The following is a 13,342-nucleotide window of genomic DNA, read 5'->3' as shown; positions in this document are numbered from 1 at the left end:
AGATAACCTATGTCAGCTCAAAACTCTGTAAATTGATATAATTAGCAATTATTAGCATTTAGGCTTCGTAATCCACCTCTGACAGTTCTTGTTTAAAGGCACTGAGCCAGGCAGTTATCTTACTTAGCCATCTTAGTTTTAATGGTTGTTAGAATTCAAATTTTTGTAGTGAAGATCTAAATACGTACTCTAAACACATATCAAGCAAATCATACTCATAGAAAATTATAGATATAACATGAAAAATACAAGTTTTTTATTCTTATCATTGTTTCCCCCTTCTACTTCATTGTTAAGAAATTTGATGCTTAACAGGTTCCTTTTTGTTGTTATATTTGAAATTTTCATTTTAAAATTCCCTTGTTGAAGAATGGCTTCTTAGGCATATGTGTAAGCCAAATGATTTTATATATGTTTAATACATTCTGGTATTTGAACATAGAAGACACTTGTAAAGTTTTTTAGAGAGTCTGTGAATTTTTTTTGTGTGCTAAAACATACTTAGAGCACTACTCTCTTCTTCCTGTTGCAGCCAATTGGTATGGAATCATAGATGTGGAAAGGAACTTACTATTATCTTTTATAATATCCTTTACAGAAGAAAACTGAGTCGCAACGATATTAAGTCACTTTTCCACTTTTATATGATTAGTGTGAGAGCTAAGGCTAGGCCCAAGATTACAGGAGAATCTGTGCAGGGTTCTTTCTGTCTGGTATATTGCTCGTTGTCCCTAGCTTTGAATTTGGTTTTACCTCTTGGGAAAGAATATTTTAGGAAACTAAATGTAACCTCTTTAAATATTTTATTCTTCCAGAATTAGCTACATAACTGATATTTTCCGTAACTAAATTACTAACCAGATTAATCTGGTTTTATTTCTGACACATAGTATTCATATATAGACAGTCTTATAATATATCTTTTGTCTCTGATGCCTAGCAAAATGCATGGCTTACTGTAAAAGTGGTAGCATCTTTACAGTAAATTTGTAGTGATTATATGGAAAGTAGCAAAATGTTAAATGTTTTGAAAATTTTTTTAGATGAAAATATTTCATTTCTGTTTTTATGGTGAATTTTAATGATACTTCAACAGCACTACAGGCACTTCGTGATTTGAATACCAGTACAGGTCATATCATATTTTTATGCTTGCTTGTTTTTTCTCTAAATTAGTAAGTTTTAGGTTTGGGGGTGTTTTCAGTGAGACCACTTAGTCAATTAGAGGATCATAGGCATTCATTCTCTTCTAGTGAAAATAAATTTAAAGGCTTTGCTTTTTTTGAAAGGTAGTTAAAGGGGAAAAGGTTTAAGAATTCTTGATTTTTTTACTTCTTGTCTGCCTTAATTCTAAAACAAGAGTTCTCTGCGGGTCAGAATTTCTTCTGTAAAATCAGGTCTTTAATTCACAATTTTTGACTTCTAGAATCCTTTCTATTTCTAGCATTCCATACTTTTAAAATTTTTTTCCAGTGACAATTAAAGCCAGTGACTATCTCCCCAAAATCATCAGTTGTTTCAGAACTAGTAAATTATGATTCTTAATCTCAGATTGCCTTTTTTTTTTTATGTTGTGGAAAAGTATTAAGTTTCAGCCTTTTAGAATTAATCCTGTAAGATTTTTTTTTTTAATCTAAGTGTGCCAGGTGTTAGTTATGGCATGCAGGATCTTCAGTTGCAGAACGTGGGATCTAGTTCCCTGACCAGGGTTTGAACCCCAGCCCCTCGGATTGGGTACAGGGAGTTTTAGCCACTGGACTACCAGGAAAGTCCCCAATCCTTTAAGATTTTAAAAACTGAGAATTAAATATTTAGCGATGTTGTTAAGACACAGCAGGTCCTATAGTGTAAGGACCTAGTCTATATTATAGAAAATTTGTCTTGTTTCAGTGATGTTTGCAGTAATATTAATGTTTGTGTTTTGTTTGATGTCAAATACTTGTTTGCAATTTTGACCTTGCTGTTTGTCTTTTTTTTTTTTTTGGCCACTCAGCTTGTAAGATCTTAGTTCCCTGATCAGGGATTGAACCCTGGGCCCTCAGCAGTGAAAGCTCAGAGTCCTCACCACTGGACTTCCAGGGAATTCCCCTGTTTTATGTTTTAATTAAATGTTATTATTAATTATTTCAAAATGTATATGGTTGAAAATTTTCCCCTGTATCGTATATATGATGATTTGAGGTTGCCGTTCCCTTCCCTAGGGGATCTTCCCAACCAGGAATTAAACTCTAATCTTCTGCATTGCAGGCAGATTTGTCTGAGCCACCAGGGAAGCCCTGAATATTCTGTGCTTAAAAAGATGTTAATACATTTATGCCATTTTTATATACCCTTACATATGCACTTTTAAATACTGTGTAAAGTTACTGTGTACACTATTAAGTTCCACAGTGTTCTTGAGTTTTCCTGGTTTTATTGATCAGGTTTAGGTGAGAATTTTCTGTTTTTATAAAATTTCCAGTTGATTAATTGGAGGGGGGAGGCATCAGGGAGAAGAGAGGAGAAGCTCACTTTAAATAGATGAGTTCCCTAGTGGCCTAGAGGTTAGGATTCCTGACTTTCACTAATGGCCTGGATTCAGTCTCTGATGGAGGAACTGAGATCCCGCAAGCCTCGGGGAATAGCAAGATAGACAGACAGGTGGGGCATGATGAAAAATTATTTCATTGTTTAAGTATTTCTAATTCTCCATAGCCTTTTCAAACTGCAAAATACTACCTTACCGATAACTTCATATGTGTCGTATGAATTCCCATGGTTTCGTACAACTGCTCATTTTTACCATTTTCCCTTGACTCAGCCAGCTCCCATTTATCTTCCCTCTGGAAGGAAAAATGCTGAGTGAGAAGCAAGGGTTGGTATTGCTTCTTAGAGATGTAATTTGGTGGACAAAAATATAAATATTATTGAAACAAACAAAAAAAAGTGTTAGTTGCTCAGTTGTGTCTGACTCTCTGCAACCCCATGACCCCTCTGTCCATGGAATTCTCCAGGCAAGAATACTGGAGTGGGTAGCCATTCCCTTCTCCAGGGGATCTTCCATTGTAAATAAATATAAATGTCTCAGCCAGTAAATGTTAGGGAAAGAAATAATATACAGAATAATTGCCTTTACTGGGGGAAAAGTCCTTAATTTAGAAATAACCTTTGGATTGTTCAGAAAATAGTAGGCAATCTATGACTAGTAAGTAAAATTACATACCCTATGTAGTTACAAGGAAGAAATCCAGTATGACAGTATGATACAGTAATGTTTAAGGCAGCAATGAAATTTGGTATATTCTTCCATATTTTTTGATGACTAGCTCTTTGGAATTAAAAACATACTCAAAACATGAATTTTCTATCTTCTCTATGTTCTATTCGTAGAAGTCTGCTGTGTATAGACAGCTCAGGGAAGGAGAAAGGAACTAAATATCAGATGGGGACTATCAGATGTATAGGAAATATATTCAGTTCAGTTCAGTCGCTCAGTTGTGTCTGACTCTTCGCAACCCCATAAATGGCAGCACTCCAGGCCTCCCTTGTCCATCACCAACTCCTGGAGATGACTCAGACTCATTTCCATCGACTCGGTGATGCCATCCAGCTATCTCATCCTCTGTCGTCCCCTTCTCCTCCTGCCCCCAATCCCTCCCAGCATCAGAGTCTTTTCCAATGAGTCAACTCTTCGCATGAGGTGGGCAAAGTACTAGAGTTTCAGCCTCAGCATCAGTCCTTCCAGTGAACACCCAGGACTGATCTCCTTTAGAATGGACCGGTTGGATCTCCTTGCAGTCCAAGGGACTCTCAAGAGTCTTCTCCAACACCACAGTTCAAAAGCATCAATTCTTCGGCACTCAGCTTTCTTCACAGTCCAACTCTCACATCTGTACATAACCACTGGAAGAAACATAGCCTTGACTAGACGGACCTTTGTTGGCAAAGTAATGTCTCTGCTTTTGAATATGCTATCTAGGTTGGTCATAACTTGCCTTCCAAGCAGTAAGCGTCTTTTAATTTCATGGCTGCAGTCACCATCTGCAGTGATTTTGGAGCCCCCGAAAACAGTCTGACACTGTTTTCACTGTTTCTCCATCTATTTGCCATGAAGTGATGGGACCAGATGCCATGATCTTAGTTTTCTGAACGTTGAGCTTTAAGCCAAACTTTTTCACTTTCATCAAGAGCCTTTTAGTTCTTCTTCACTTTCCGCCATTAGGATGGTGTCATCTGCATAACTGAGGTTCTTGATATTTTTCCCAGCAATCTTGATTCCAGCTTGTGCTTCTTCCAGCCCAGCACTTCTCATGATGTACTCTGCATAGAAGTTAAATACGCAGGGTGACAGTATGCAGCCTTGACATACTCCTTTTCCTATTTGGACCTCAGGTATGGGGTATCTCGTCTCAGGCTAGGAAATATATTATACATTACAAATTGATAGGCTAGGTTTTTATGCTAATTTAGAGCAAATGTTTGTATGGAAATTTTAACTGAACAGAGTTTACTTATCTTGCAGCTAGTAATTTTTATGCCCCTAACCTGCATATGATAAATAGGTTTATTAACTTTCACAGCAGCTTGAAAGTATTGAAAAAGAATCTAGGCTTCTTGGGAGAGAGTGTGATAGTTGATAGTAGTGTTTTCAGTGTGGGTAAAAGGGCATGCAAATTTCCCTGTTTTAAACTAAAAATGAAAAACTTTAACCATATATAGTAGAAATCAGAATTTAGCCTTTTATGTTCATTTGACTTTTCAGAGCAGCTCATGAAATGCTGAAGTAATACAGACACCTGTCTAGCCTGGTATAAAATCTGTTTAACTAGATGTGCTATCACATTTAGGTTTCATCTCTTTCTGTTACTTTTTCTCCTCATCTGGTGGAAGTACAAAAAGCAATAAATTGCATAGGACCAATAGGTACATGAATAAGTTGAATGGATGAAAAAAATAGCCATTGAACCATATTTTATAGGCTAATATTTCACAGAGCACTTTTATACATTTAATAGATGTCAGTCAGTTCACTCACTCAGTTGTGTCCGACTCTTTGTGACCTCATGGACTGTAGCACACCAGGCATCCCTGTCCATCACCAACTCCTGGAGTTTACTCAAACTCATGTCCTTTGAGTCAGCGATGCCATCCAACCATCTCATCCTTTGTTGTTCCCTTCTCCTACCGCCTTCAGTCTTTCCCAGCATTACGGTCTTTGCCAATGAGTCAGTTCCTCACATCAGGTGGCCAAAATAATGGTGTTTCAGCTTCACCATCAGTCCTTCCAATGAATACTCAGGAGTGATTTCCTTTAGGATGGGCTAGTTGGATCTCCTTACAGTGCAAGGGACTTTCGAGAGTTTTCTCCAACACCACAGTTCAAAAGCATCAATTCTTTGATGCTCAGCTTTCTTTATAGTCCAGCTCTCACATCCATCCATGACTACTGGAAAAACCATAGCTTTGACTAGACGGCCCTTTGTTAGCAATAATATCTCTGCTTTTTAATATGCTGTCTACGTTGGTCATAACTTTTCTTCCAAAGTGCAAGCGTCTTTTAATTTCATGGCTGCAGTCACCGTCTGCAGTGGTGTTTTTTGAGCCCCCCAAAATAAAGGCTGTTCTGTTTCCACTGTTTCCCCATCTATTTGCCATGAAGTGATGGGACTGGATGCCATGATCTTAGTTTTCTGAATGTTGAGTTTTAAGCGGTTTTCACTCTCTTTTTTCTCTTTCATCAAGAGGCTCTTTAGTTCTTCTTTACTTCCTGCCATAAAGGTGGTGTCATCTGCAAATCTGAGGTTATTCATATTTCTCCTGGCAATCTTGATTCCAGCTTGTGCTTCATCCAGCCCAGCATTTCTCATGATGTACTCTGCATAGAAGTTAAATAGCAGGGTGACAATATACAGCCTTGACTGGTACAATTTGGAACCAGTCTGTTGTTCCATGTCCAGTTCTAACTGTTGCTTCCTGACCTGCATACAGGTTTCTCAAGAGGCAGATCAGGTAGTCTGGTATTCCCATCTCTTTCAGAATTTTCCACAGTTTATTGTGATGTGCAAAGTCAAAGGCTTTGGCGTAGTCAACAAAGCAGAAGTAGATGTTTTTCTGGAACTCTCTTGCTGTTTCCATGATCCACCAGATGTTGGCAATTTGTTCTCTGGTTCCTCTGCCTTTTCTAAATCCAGATTGAACATCTGGAAGTTCACGGTTCACGTACTTTTGAAGTCTGGTTTGGAAGATTTTGAGCATTACTTTACTAGCGTGTGAGATGAGTGGCATTGTGCAGTAGTTTGAGCATGCTTTGACGTTGCCTTTCTGTGGGATTGGAATGAAAACCGACCTGTTCCAGGCCTGTAGCCATTGCTGAGTTTTCCAAATTTGCTGGCATAATGAGTGCAGCACTTGCATGCATCATCTTTTAGGATTTGAAATAGATCAACTAGAATTCCATCACCTCCACTAGCTTTGTTTGTAGTGATGGCACACTTGACTTCAGATTCCAGGGTGTCTGGCTGTAGATTGGTGATCACACCATCGTGTTTATCTGGGTCATGAAGATCTTTTTTGTATAGTTCTTCTGTGTATTCTTGCCACCTCTTCTTAATATCTTTTGCTTCTGTTAGGTCCACATCATTTCTCTCCAGGGTGATCACCAATCTGATCACATGGACTACAGCCTTGTCTAACTCAATGAAATTATGAGCCATGCTCAGTAGGGCCACCCAAGATGGATGGGTCATGGTGGAGAGTTCTGACTAAACGTGGTCCACTGGAGAAGGAAATGGCAAACCACTTCAGTATTCTTGCCTTGAGAACTCCATGAACAGTATGAAAAGGCAGAAAGATAGGACGCTGAAAGATGAACTCCCCAGGTCAGTAGGTGCCCAATATGCTACTGGAGAACAGTGGAGAAATAACTCCAGAAAGAATGAAGAAACAGAACCAAAGCAAAAATAATACCCAGCTGTGGATGTGACTGGTGATGGAAGTAAATCTGATACTGTAAAGAACAGTATTGCATAGGGACCTGGAATGTTAGGTCCATGAATCAAGGCAAATTGGAAGTGGTCAAACAGGAGATGGCAAGAGTGAACATCAACATTTTAGGAATCAGTGAATTAAAAAGGACTGTAATGGGTGAATTTAACTCACATGACCATTATGTCTACTACTGTGGGCAAGAATCCTGTAGAAGAAATGCAGTAGCCATCATAGTCAACAAAAAAATCCAAAATGCAGTACTTGGATGCTATCTCAAAAGTGATAGAATGATCTCTGTTCATTTCCACGGCAAACCATTCAGTATTACAGTAATCCAAGTCTGTGTCCCGAACAGTAATGAAGAAGCTGAAGTTTAATGGTTTTGTTAAAACCTACAAGACCTTCTAGAACTAACACCCAAAAAAGATGTACTTTTCATTATCGGGGACTGGAATGCAAGAGTGGGAAGTCAAGAAACACCTGGAGTAGCAGGCAAATTTGGCTTTAAGGTACAGAATGAAGCAGGGCAAAGGCTAATAGGGTTTTCCCAAGAGAATGCACTGGTCATAGCAAACACCCTCTTCCAACAACACAAGAGAAGACTCTACACATGGACATCACCAGATGGTCAATACTGAAATCAGATTGATTATATTTTTTGTAGCCAAAGATGGAGAAGCTCTATACAGTTAGCCAAAACAAGACCGGGAGCTGACTGTGGCTCAGATCATTACTCCTTAATAGATGCACCTCAAAATTAAGAAATAAGTTTTTTCTGTATAAATCATGTGGAGCAATGCTGCATTAAACATGGTTAAATAGGTTTCTTCCTCCAGTACCTTACAGACCTTTTAATATGTTGCTTACCCCTCTCTTAAAGAAGAGTTAGCATGTATAGTATTTTGTACATTTATATAATCAATTCTAGAACAAACAATATAAAAATCATGTTCCAGAATTAATATTTGTTAAACTCGAATAATATTTATTTGATATCCTAGTCTTGTCCCAGAAAATCACTGGAGTTTTTATAAAAATGAGAAAAGTATCTGTTATAACTGAATAAAAACCTTAAGACTCTAAAGAAGCAGTATGAAGACAGAATATAAATTATAAAACGGGGGAGAAAGAGGAATATCAAGCTTTTGTGCATCATAGAAGGGAGAGAGGGCAGGTAGTCTCCTAGTTGTAATCATTTCTGTCTTTGTGCATTGGTACAGATGAAGCCACATAAAATTTCCACTAAGAGAAAGTCTAAATAAGGAAATGGTAATAAACTAAATGTTTTATTTAGTGACTATTCCCTTGCCTTCCACTCTTAGAAGGACAGGTTTTTTTTTTTAAGTTAAAAAAATTTTTTTTAAAATTTTATTCTGTGAACTTAAATCAGTACTAATATTTTCATAGAAACTGGATTTGGTAAGATAGCTCCTCAGTGAATTGCTTCCATATGATGCACTGTACCTAATTTATGGAGCTCCCCTGGTGGCTCAGATAGTTAAGAATATGTGTGTAATACAGGAGACCTGTGTTCGATCCCTGGGTCAGGACAAAACATGGTCCACTGGAGAAGGAAATGGCAAATGACTCTAATATTCTTGCTTCAAGAACCTCATGAACTGCATGAAAAGGCAAAACGATATGACACCTGAAAATGAGTCCCCAGGTCAGAAGGTGTCTGATATGCTACTGGGAAAGAGCAGAGAAATAGCTCCAGAAAGAGGACGGGGTCAAAGCTGAAATGGCGCATAGTTTTGAATGTGTCTGGTGGTGAAAGTAAAGTCTGATGCTAGAAAGAATAAATTTGCATAGGAACCTGGAATGTTAGGTCCATGAATCAAGGTAAATTGGATGTGGTCAAGCAGGATATGGCAAGCGTGAACTTCGATATTTTAGGAATCTGAAATAAAATGGTCAGGAATGGGCTAATTTAACTCAAATGACTATGATACCTACTACTGTGGGCAAGAATCAGAGTAGCTCGTAGCTTAAAAACAACAAAATGGTCTCGGTTCATTTCCAAGGCAAACCATTCACCATCACAGTAATCCAAGTCTATACCCCAAACCACTGATGCTGAAGAGCTGAAGTTGACCAGTTATACGAAGACCTATAAGACCTTCTAAGACTAACGCCAAATAGAGATGTCCTTTCATAATAGGAGATTGAAATGCAAAAGTATGAAGTCAGGAGATACCTGGAGTAATAGACAATTTTAGCCTTTGAGAACAAAAAGAAGCAAGGCAAAGGCTAACATGCTTTGCCAAGAAAACACATTGGTCATAGCAAACACCCTCTTCCAACAACACAAAAGATGACTCTACACATGGACATTACCAGATGGTCAGTACCAAAATCAGATTGATTAGTACAGTCAGTAAAAATAAGACCTGGAGCTGACTGTGGCTCAGATCATGAGCTCTTATTGCAAAATTCAGGCTTAAATTGAAGAAAGTAGGGAAACCACTAAGGCATTTAGGTATGACCTAAATCAAATCCCTTATGATTATACAGTGGAGGAGACAAATAGATTGAAGAGATTAGATTTAATAGATAGAGTACCTGAATAACTACGGGTGGAGGTTCATAACTGTACAGGAGGCAGTGATCCAAACCATCCCAAACAAAAAGAAATACAAAAAGGCCAAGTGCTTGTCTGAGGAGGCCTTACAACTACTGTGAAAAGAAAAAAAGAGAAAGGCAAAGGAGATGGGAAAGATATATGCAACTGAATGCAGAGCTTCAGAAAATAGCAGGGGAGATAAGAAGGCCTTATGTGAACAATGCAAAGAAATATAGGAAAACAATAGAATGGGAAAGACTCGATATCTCTTCAAGAAAATTGGAGATACCAAAAGAACATTTCATGCAAGGGTGCACACAATAAAGGACAGAAACAGTAAGGACCTAAAAGAAGCAGAATAGATTAAGAAGAGGTGGCAAGAATAAACACACAGAAGAACTATACAAAACAGGTCTTAATTACCCAGATAACCATGACGATTGATGGTGTGGTCACTCACCTAGAGCCAGACATCCTGGAATGCAAAGTCCAGTGGGCCTTAGGAAGCATTAGTACAAACAAAGCTAGTGGGAGTGATGAAATTCCAGCTGAGCTATTTCAGATCCTAAAAGATGATGCTATTAAATTGCTGTACTCAATATGCCAGCAAATTTGGAAAACTCTGCAGTGCCCTGGAACTGGAAAAGGTCAGTTTTCATTCCAATTCCAAAGAAAGGCCATGCCAAGAAATGTTCAAACTAACATGCAGTTGTGCTTATTTCACATGCTAGGTAGCTAATGCTCAGTGCTCCAAATCCTTCAAGCTAGGCTTTAGCAGTATGTGAACTAAGAACTTACAGATGTACAAGCTGGATTTAGAAAAGGCAGAGGAACCAGAGATCAAATTGGCAACATCCACTGGATCATGGAGAAAGCAAGAGAATTCCAAAAAAGTATACTTCTGCTTCATTGACTACACTAAAGCCTTTGACTGTGTGGATCACAACAAATTGTGGAAAATTCTTAAAAAGATGGGAATACCAGACCACCTTACCTGTTTCCTGAGAAACCTGTATGCCAGTCAAGAAGCAACAGTTAGAACTGGACATGGAACAATGGGCTGGTTCAAAACTGAGAGAGGAGTTTGTCAAGGCTGTATGTTGTCTCTCTGCTTATTTAACTTATATGCAGAGTACATCATGAGAAACACTGGGCTGGATAAATCACACATTGTAATCAGGATTTCCAGGAGAAATATCAACAACCTCAGATATGACAGAAAGCAAAGAGGAACTAAAGAGCCTCTTGATGATGGTGAAAAAGAAGAGTGAAAAAACTGACTTAAAGCTCAACATTAAAAGGCCTAAGATCATGGTGTTCAATCCTGTCACTTTATGGCAAATAGATGAGAAGGTGGAAACAATGGCAGATTTTATTTTCTTGGGCTCCAGCATCACTGAGGTTGGTGATTGGAGCCATGAAATTAAAAGATGCTTGTTCCTTAGAAGGAAAGGCATGACAAATCTAGACAGCATATTAAAAAGCAGAGACATCACTTTGCCCACCAAGGTCCGTGTTGTCAGAGCTATGGTTTTTCCAGTAGTCATGTACGGATGTGAGGGTTGGAACATAAAGAAGGCTGAGTGCCAAAGAATTGATGCTTTTGGATTGTGCTGGAGAAGACTCTGAAGAGTCCCCTGGACACAAAGATATCAAACCAGTCAATCCTAAAGGAAATCAACCTTGAATATTCATTGGAAGGACTGATGCTGAAGCTGAAGCTCCAATACTTTGGCCACCTGATGCGAAGAGCTGACTCGTTGGAAAAGACCCTACTGCTGGGAAAGATTGAGGGCAGGAGAAGGGAACAACAAAGGATGAGTTGGTTGGATGGCATCAACAACTCAATGGACATGAATTTGAGCAAATTCCAGGGAGTAGTGAAGGACAGGGAAGCCTCAGGTGCTGCAGTCCATGGGGTTGCAAAGAGTAGGACTCAGCTTCGTGACTGAACAACAACAATCTTACTGATAAGTGTAGTCCTATATACTACTATGATAGCAAAAACACATAATCATTCAGGATATTCTGGAAATCTAGAGGTAAAATACAATAGAAAATATGAAGTGAAAGAGGGGGGAAACATATATCTATACGGTATAGTAGTTATTCAGCTGAATAGAGAACACGGGTGTTATTTTCTCAAAGCAGATGAGAAAAACAATTTAGGTCAAAATACAGAAGGGATTTTCATCCTTCTCTGTGTTAGTTGGATGACTCATTCAAGTAAAACACTTCCTTGAAAATTTCTTGACATACTTCCCTCTACAGCTTCTCTGTAGTTAGAGTAGAAGCATAAAGATTCAGATCTCTAGAAGTAACTAACAATAAGTAAGAGTTAATTGATGAAACTGAAATAACTAGGATGTTGAGTGAGAAGAGACTTTGTCATCTTAGGGTTAGTTACCTAAGGAGATGAATCCTAAGAATAATGAATCTTGTAGTCCAGTTTTAGAGAGACAGATTGCAAAAAATTCAAGAGTTTGAATGGTGAGAAAGATGCATTCATATGTATGAAAAAAAAATTGTGAAGAAATTGTAATTAAGGTGTTTGATGATGTGTTTTACTCTTTGAACTTACAGCTTTAAAAGAACAGATTTTTTTTAAAGGCCTGAAACAGAAAATTCTGAAGTTTGTCATGAATATGTGAATAATGTCAGGAAGGCTGAAGACCAGAATGAATTACAAATTGACCAAAAAAACTAAAGTTAACCCAGGAGGATTTTTTAAAAATAGCTTTTAGAGATAGAGGCATTATGATAGGTTATTGATAAACTTAATGGTTCTGTCTTGTCTTTGTTTATTTAACCGGTTAGTTCATTATTTACCTTTTGACATAGATAGCATGCTTTTGAAATTGTTCATTCCTGTGACAAGATGAAACATAGGCTTCAGTTCAGTTCAGTTCAGTCCCTTAGTCGTGTCTGACTCTTTCGTGACCCCAAGAACCGCAGCACGCCAGGCCTCCCTGTCCATCACCAACTCCCAGAGTTTACCCAAACCCATGTCCATTGAGTCAGTGATGCCATCCAACCATCTCATCCTCTGTCGTCCCCTTCCCCCTCAGCCCTCAGTCTTTCCCAGCATCAGGGGCTTCTCCAATGAGTCAGTGCTTCGCATCAGGTGGCCAAAGTATTGGCATTTCAGCTTCAACATCAGTCCTTCCAATGAACACCCAGGACTGATCTCCTTTAGAATGGACTGGTTGGATCTCCTTGCAGTCCAAGAGACTCTTAAGAGTCTTCTCCAACACCACAGTTCAAAAGCATCAATTCTTTGGTGCTCAGCTTTCTTTATAGTCAACTCTCACATCCATATATGACCACTGGAAAAACCATAGGCTTGACTAGACAGACCTTAGTTTACAAAGTAATGTCTCTATTTTTGAATATGTTATCTAGGTTGGTCATAACTTTGCTTCCAAGGAGTAAGTGCCTTTTAATTTCATGGCTGCAATCACCATCTGCAGTGATTTGGGAGCCCCCCAAAATAAAGTCTCACTATTTCCACTGTTTCCCCATCTATTTCCCATGAAGTGATGGGACCAGATGCCATGGTCTTCGTTTTCTTTATGTTCAGCTTTAAACCAACTTTTTCACTCTCTTTCACTTTCATCAAGAGGCTCTTTCATCCTTCTTCACTTTCTGCCATAAAGTTGGTGTCATCTGCATATCTGAGGTGATTGATATTTCTCCTGGCAATCTTGATTCTAGCTTGTGTTTCATTCATCCAGCCCAGCGTTTCTCATGATGTACTCTGCATATACGTTAAATAAGCAGGGTGACAATATACAACCTTGACATACTCTTTTT

The 13,342-nt window shown here is 38.5% G+C and overlaps 1 protein-coding gene across 3 annotated transcripts in view; it reads left to right on the top strand.

Annotated features, from left to right (window-relative positions):
• Nucleotides 1-13,342, top strand: part of PPP1R12A (protein phosphatase 1 regulatory subunit 12A) — a 165,649-nt gene that overhangs the window by 117,940 nt on the left and 34,367 nt on the right. The window lies entirely within an intron of this gene.

This window comes from Capricornis sumatraensis, chromosome 4 (genome assembly GCF_032405125.1).
Source record: "Capricornis sumatraensis isolate serow.1 chromosome 4, serow.2, whole genome shotgun sequence".
Taxonomy (NCBI): domain Eukaryota; kingdom Metazoa; phylum Chordata; class Mammalia; order Artiodactyla; family Bovidae; genus Capricornis; species Capricornis sumatraensis.
Note: the sequence above shows the minus strand (reverse complement) of the source record. Positions and strands in the feature narration are given on the sequence as shown.